The sequence below is a fragment of the Anas platyrhynchos genome, chromosome 12 (genome assembly GCF_047663525.1).
Source record: "Anas platyrhynchos isolate ZD024472 breed Pekin duck chromosome 12, IASCAAS_PekinDuck_T2T, whole genome shotgun sequence".
NCBI lineage: Eukaryota > Metazoa > Chordata > Aves > Anseriformes > Anatidae > Anas > Anas platyrhynchos.
Genome location: NC_092598.1, coordinates 23,357,819 through 23,365,359, shown reverse-complemented (window position 1 = coordinate 23,365,359; position 7,541 = coordinate 23,357,819). Strand labels below are relative to the sequence as shown.

The following is a 7,541-nucleotide window of genomic DNA, read 5'->3' as shown; positions in this document are numbered from 1 at the left end:
TTGCTCTGACCATTATAATGCCTCTTGAAAGAAGTAAAAGCTGCTCAGTAAAGAAAACAAAGCGAGCTCCTACAGTACAGACAGCTCCCCACTTGCCCTAAGATTCTCCATGTAGTTATGTACAAACTACTATGTGTTGATCACAGAAGACAGCTTTGTGATCTTGGTTCTGTTCAAGGAGATGCATTGCTGCCCTTACCAATGTAGAGAGACATTACTTTGAGATAAAGTACATGCATTCCAGATTTCCTGACACTTACTAAAGCTACTGAAGGGTCCAAATTCATGATCTTCATTCTATGTGGGGCTTCCTGGCAGTGGAAACTCTCATCGTCAACCGTGCCATTTTCTTCTGAATCTACAAAGCTTTGAGTGGTGTGAGGGTCCAGATAGATCAGCTCATTGCCTGGATGGGTAAAAGCCGTATGTTAAAAATAAGCAAGTGACATTAATAAGCACTTGGTCCAGAACTGTAAAATAGAAATTAGATTGCCATTGCAGTCAGTATAATCTAGACTTTCCAGCTAGGGATTCTTTAAGAGAATCGGAAGGTTTAGACACAGCGTTTCCCACAGGGTATTTAGTATAACTTCCTATTGTCACCTATTACTGTAATTTTTTGGTTGGTTATGTTCTATCTTTGTCACATACTTTTATTTTTCCATGTGAGATCCAGTACTTTTTTTTTTTTTTTTTTTAAATCTCAAGTGTTGTAAACACTAACATTTGACAGATTAAAAGGTACAGGATGTTCACAGATGCAATCTGTAATCCCATTAGGCATTCATTCAGAAATTGGAACAAAAAAGCCTAACTAAAACAGGTTAGGTTTTACAAAAGGACAAAATAGGGTTGCAAAATTTTGGCCCAAAGTGGGGTGAAATCTGAAGGAATGCATTTTAAATTAATTAGAGCAATACTTAATAACAGAAGGTATGCAAAAGGTGAAAAAGATACTGCTATCAGAAACAGTTTTGAAATACAAGAAAATAAAAGTGACATTTGACCAATACACTTGTCAAATGCTATCAGCTATTCTCAGTATGTTGCTCTTGTTGATGTCATCACTTATTTTTACACCTAGCTTTGCTGTTAACTTTCTGCTCCTGTTAAGGATCATCTCATACTGTTTCTAAACTCTTTTAGATATGCTTCTTCATTTATTTTATTCTATTCTCATCTTTCTTTACTTCTAGAGGTTCACGCTTAGACCCCTTACTATTTCCCCTTCAAAAAATGTTCTCTTTTGATCATCTGCACATTTGGAATAAGTTTCTTTTTTCCTTACCTAAAAATCCTATGAAATAAAAGGCATTATTTGGTTTCCCTCCTAATGCTCCCAAAGACTGTGGCATCTTAAAGCATTCCTAGGAGTTCAAAAGGAATAAAGGAAATTGTCATTCATTTCTTTACTGACATCACAGATACCCAAACTTATTTGACAGTAACAAGCAATGAATTGAAAGAAAACCTTACTTTAAATGCATCAATATATACGGGATTTATGTGATTTATCCCTAGTCGTAGAGGTATAACAAGCAAGAGGGCTTTCCAGCCTGTGCAGAGTCCTCCTGCCTTCTTGCTTCGGCCAAGAGCACTTCTGTGCAAATGTGCACTGCTGTGGGACGCGCTGCTGCTCTGAGGAGGGGACCAGCACGTTTTTTCTGCGGGAATAAAACTAGAAATCAGTCAACGCACAGAGGAACACAAAGCAGATCTTCCTCTCAGTAGTGAATTAAGCTAGTTTGCCAGGGATCTTTATAGGGCACCCAAGACAAAACGAGCCGGGCATGGCAATTACAGCTATTTAGTAGAAGTAATTCTAGCAGACAGTATGTGCTGGCACGTCCAAGTGAGACGTTAGATCAATGATTGGGGGATGACAATTTAAGACTGCAGTGACATGTCCTATTAATGTTATTAATAGTGTCAAGCTTTGCCTATAAAACGCCAGAGAAATGAAATGGCAGCAATGATGACAGTAGAAATTCTTCAAGGAGCTCTTCACATCCAGTGATGTGAGCACGAAGTTGGCATCAGGGATCAAAAAAACACAACTGAGTTTGTATGTCCTTCTTCCCTCTTCTTACCCTTGCAAGACAAACCCATGGCCCCCCAAGTATTTGTTCATGTTTAGATACATGCTGGCAAATGGAGTCAAATCAGAAACTGTTACCAGAAAACTGATGAGGTGTCACTTCCTGATGTCTTCAATGACCACCGTATTGCCCATAGATACATAAACTGCTAATGAATTCCATTCATCAAATAAAGCAAGCTTCCTAGAAAACATTAAGGTACTAATTAATATAAACTAGTTGGATCAAAAGGGTAGCTTTACACTCAGAACCATTTATTTATTTTTTTTTTCTTAAGAAAAAACATCCTTTCTGCATTTTTTAAAGTCTCCATGTAAGAAAAAGAAAACTTTAAACATTAAATGTTTCATATCTTTAGAAAAATAGGTACTGAGTGGTACCAGGAAAAACATATGCGCTGCACCATGTGCAAACTGTTTTGTCTTACTGCTAAGTGCAGTGACAGTAACAGTTCAACTACATCAAGTTTATTACTTTTTATTGCACTCGACAGTCTCTGCACTGGGTTCTTGCCCAATTGTGTCTTTTCTCATCTGGAAAAGAAAAAAATTCCTATGCCGGTTTTGCAGATTACTTTTTGCTTAAGAAATTCCACTGAATTCAGTGGAATTACTTCTGCCTGAGCCTGCGTGCACAGCAGAAATGGGGCGTTAAAAGCTAAATCAGCTAAGGGTTTGGGGCACCAAAACTTCAGTGGGAGACAGCAGCACACAGTTTTATGTCCACTTCTGCAAAATCCAAACCTTTGGGGAAGGGAGCTACTCTCTTAAGCTGCACTGGCAGAATTAGCTGTTTCAAATAAGCCAGAAAGAAATGGGGGTGAGCGTTTCACCATGAAAAACTTGGCCATGAAAGATCTGGAGTCCAGGGCATGCTTCAGCTCCCCTCCCTCTTCAGATCATGTGCCTGTTCCAGGGTGTCAAAGACTTGCTGCTGAGCTCGCAGGACCTGTAGCCTAGCCCCTGCCTGAGGTAAGACACCTCCACGTACCCCTGGAGAACTGAGCAGCCTCAGTTCCTTTCAGTGTGGCTCCCAGACTATGAGGAGCTGCCCATCTTTATCCAGTAGCCTTGCTGGCAGAACTGCTGCTCAGAAAGGGAGGAATTGCAGCTCAGTTCCCTCCTCAGCCGAGATGGCTTCTCTCTGATGTTTCACACCACCACTCCGACCTACACGGTGGCACTCTCGACCTGCCAGAGCTGTGCCACTGTGCAGAAAGGAATATACATCTGTGGTGTGACTGGTGAGGGCATGCAGACGGCATAGCAGGAGACTTTCCTGCAGTTTCTTCTCCTCAGGCTCTTCCTTTATTAAAATTTAGAGGTCACCCATTCCCAGCTCAGTACCTGCACACCGAGCTGTGGCATGACATTCCATGCTGCACTTGTAAATAGATGGCAAGTACATTCCTGACTGTGGGACAGGGGGAGATGCAGCCTTCAAAACTCTGCCTGGGCCTTCTCTTGGCTGCCCCAGGGGAGTACGTTCTGAATGAGACTGGTATGATCTCACTTACTTTAGTACTTGAGCAACTGTATTTGGTCCAAACCATTCTCCAATTGACTTCCCCTCTCCAACACCCACCTGTGCTGTTTTCACAGTGAAAAAAAGACACACGTACACAAAATCAAAGAAAAATGAGACCATAAAGAATGTGGGAACAATATACAGTAAATACCGTGACTGTCAAACATTCTAGAGTAACTGCAATCTGTATTTAGCAATAACAATTATTTTCTCAATCTATGCTCTTTTCAAAACTTAGGGAGTGCCAGTTTCTTTAATAAACAAAAGGCTTCTAAACTACAATGAGAATTACAAGTTAACAAATGTTAGTGCCCTTTATTACAAATTACAGCAATAAGCTACAAGACTGTCTATTCTAACATTACTGACTCTGGTACCCAAGGCTTACAGAGTTTATCAAGAGCTACATTCTAGTACATGGCTTTATTTAGGTCTCAGGGAATGTTTCTGTACTACTAGTCTTTGCGCCCATCTGCATACCTTTTTATTTTTGTATAAGCATACACCTTGTCTTCACATCCACTTTTTAAAATTATGAATTAACATACTGCAAATTAGTGATTCAACACAGTAGAAATTTCAGTGGAAAAAACCTGAAAGTTTATGTTTGTTCTTACCCATCTGGTGGATTGAATAACAGCAAGCCTTCCTGTCGAGAAAGCATCGTAGGATTCTGTGATATTCTTCTGGTTGTTTTTTGTGTTTTTCCCATTGCCAATCTGAAAGGAAAAATTGATATAGAATAAAAAATGGTGACGTTTTCATTACACTGATCAAATGTCTAGACAGCAGAAAGCTTTATAATGAGATGTTAAAAGACATTTCAATTCATCTCGAATATTTACATTTTGTGTAGAGCTCCTAGAATTCCAAGCTTGTTATTTATCATCAAGCTGCCCTTTATCATCATAGGCTAGATTGTAAAAACAGGGAAAATAAAACAAAACAAAAACATCAACTGCAAACATATTCTGACGGATCATGCTGCGTGTTGATAGCCATTCCAGTATCTCTGAGCTTCCAAGATTATTTAAAAGTACAGGCTGTGTTTAGACCTTGTTGGATTTCTAAGCACCCATTAAATAACAACATAAGATCCATACAGAAAGTCCAAACACTCCACTGGCAGCATCCTGGGATGTGACATGCATGCTTAAGAGCTTGCACCAGGGGGGTTTGGACCTCGTGCTGCTGACAAGTGAGTAGTGAAGAGAAGGGTAAGAGCACTGTCCCACGGTGGCAGGTTTTCCCTTGGCCTCAACTTGGGTGTTACACTAAAAGGTTTATAAAATAATGGCGACAGGATTCCCCATTTGTTCTCCTTCTATGCCTATTTCTCTGCTTCAGGCTGGGATGATTTCACCCAGCTGAATATGAATTGATTCATTAGGAACTGTTACCAGGGCATCAAAGAAAGTCTCACTAATAAATTCAGGGTTTGTGCTTTTAATGGAGTACTTACGAAGAAGCGTCTGCAGACAATACCGAAGTTCCCTCAGGACCAGCACTCACCTCTCCCTAAGTGTCTGCAGATCAGTGCTTGGGCCAGCATCATCTGCCCACATCGCAGCATACATCCCCAGCCAGCGTCCGACGAAGGACCCGTGCCTCCTGTTAGGAAAGTTCATCACAATCAGTGCAGGCTTTCAACTGGGTGCAGCACCACAGAGGACATTTCAGAGTGCTAGAAAACAGATAGGGCTGCTGAAGCCTCCATGAACTGTCCTACAGATAAAAGGCACAGAGCAAGACTTTGGTTCCATGCTGTTGGTCTAATTCTAATCTCTGCATTGCACAAATAAACAAAATTCATTTATTCCTTGTGGAGCTGACTTACTCTTTTCATTCTTCAAGCAGCATTCACAAACCATTTACTGCATGCTATACAACATGATCACCTGTTTACATACAGACATAAATAAACACTGATTTTAATAATCTTCATGTTTGCATAAACAGTTAAAATGATGCTCAAAATGCGCTGATACTCTAGAAATATTTTCCCAGCCTACGATGCCATCACTTATCTTGCTATTTAATTTAGAACAATGCAGCAAATCTGCAGTATACTCACCAATAGGCGAAAACTTTCTTCTATACGTAAACCACGTTAAACCACAGCAAACCACACGTGAACACACCTTGGCTTATTGTCTGACTTTGTCTTATGGTGCGTCTGTTGCTGTGTCCAGCACAGTGCAGCCCCTAAATTGCTACCAAAACCTTGCCACAAACCTCAATCCCCCTGTTAAAAGAGACCCTCTTGTTTGTTGCCCTTCTTTCGACACTCTCTAACAGGTTTATGTCTTTTTCTTATACTGCGGAGCCCAAAACTGCACTCAGTACTCAGTACATGGAATACCAACAGAGACTGCCTGGCATTTTCTCTTCTCTGCAGAAGCTCTGTTGCTAACACTGTCCAGAAATCACCACTGTCACAGACAGTAGTAGCATTCCCTCCTCCCACAGTTTGTTCTGCCCCCCAAGACTTAGACACCACCCAGAAAAAGAAGAATAATAATACTAATAAAATAAAATAAAATAAAATAAAATAAAATAAAATAAAATAAAATAAAATAAAATAAAATAAAATAAAATAAAATAGTCAAAAGCCATCAGGAAGGCAGTGGTGCAGACTGTGGAGAGCCTGGGTTCAAATCCTTCTTCTGTGAGGCTCTGAACCTATATCCCACCACAATCTCTCTGCTAATGTATGGCAGGGAAAGGAGGAAGAAAGAACATATCTCCTGCACTTTCCATTTATTGTTGACTGACAATTCTGTAGAGTTATAAAGCCTCAATCAGTGAGATACAGGGTTCTTCTCACATTGTCTCACTGTGCCCTAAGCGGAACAGCTCTAACCTAATAGATGCTTCACCACAAAATCATGAGTCATCTGCAGTTTTGAACTTTTCTGGGATCAAGTCCCTTCAGATGGTTGAGGAATCTGCTCCAGCACCTATGTAAACTGGTGCTCTACTAAGCTAGTGAGTGAACAAGAGAGAAATCCTCTGCTAGATGACTTGACAAATTGGGTCTGAAAATAGTGTTGAGGCAGAATAGTCCACGATTTTTGCCTTGGGTGCACAGAGGGATTGGGTGTTGTAGACTTCTTTTATTCTTCATTAAGATAAACATTTTCAAAAATGTGCTTGTTCAACCTTGCTCCCACTGTGTGCATGGGAGGGAGATAACTGAAAGTGGGGAGCGTTGCTTGGATCCTGCAAGTGGCTGAGGTCCAGTGGGGTTGGAGGCTTTCTTCCTCCTTTTGGAAATGCAAAGCAACCCTGCACCTCCCCTGCACTCGCAGGAGGATCGTGACAGCCCAAAGCACAGCGGCTTTGTAATTGCTGCATACACTTCGATCGGATTTACGTGGCAAGGGTTTGGTAGCAGGGGCCTGCAGGGATGGCGTCTGTGAGAACAGTCCAGACAACAGCCAGCTCCAGATAGCTCCAAAAGGGCCCCGGCGCTTGCCAGAGCTGAGCCAATAAGCGATGTTGTTTGCACCTCTGGGAGAGCAGATGTAAGCAGGGGGAAATACTGCTGCACAACAGAAGCTGGAAGAGCAAGGAGTGAGAAGCAGCCCTGCAGCCCCCAAGGTGAGTGCAGCAGGAGGCAGGAGGTGCTCCAGGCTCACAGCAGCAGTTCCCCTGCGGGCTGTGCAGGGAGAGGCCCCTGGTGGAGCAGGCTGTCCCCCTGCACCCATGGGTCCCCCATGGAGCAGATCTCCACGCTGCTGCCCCCCTGTGGGTGGAGGAGCCCCCGGTGGAGCAGGTGGCTGTGGCCTGGAGGAGGCTGCGGCCTGTGGAGAGCCCCCGCAGGAGCAGGCCCCGGGCCGCAGCTGCAGCCATGGAGAGGAGCCCCCGCAGGAGCAGGGGGGCTGGGGGGAGCTGCCGCCCAGCCGTGGGGGA

At 42.6% G+C, this 7,541-nt stretch overlaps 1 long non-coding RNA gene across 1 annotated transcript; it reads right to left on the bottom strand.

Annotated features, from left to right (window-relative positions):
- Positions 1-265: 265 nt before the first annotated feature.
- On the bottom strand, positions 266-1,648 carry LOC140003474 (uncharacterized). Its single transcript, XR_011812228.1, has 3 exons — positions 1,477-1,648; positions 1,289-1,367; positions 266-406 (listed from the first exon to the last, which is right to left on the bottom strand). It is a non-coding gene; the product is annotated as an uncharacterized lncRNA (long non-coding RNA).
- Positions 1,649-7,541: the final 5,893 nt, after the last annotated feature.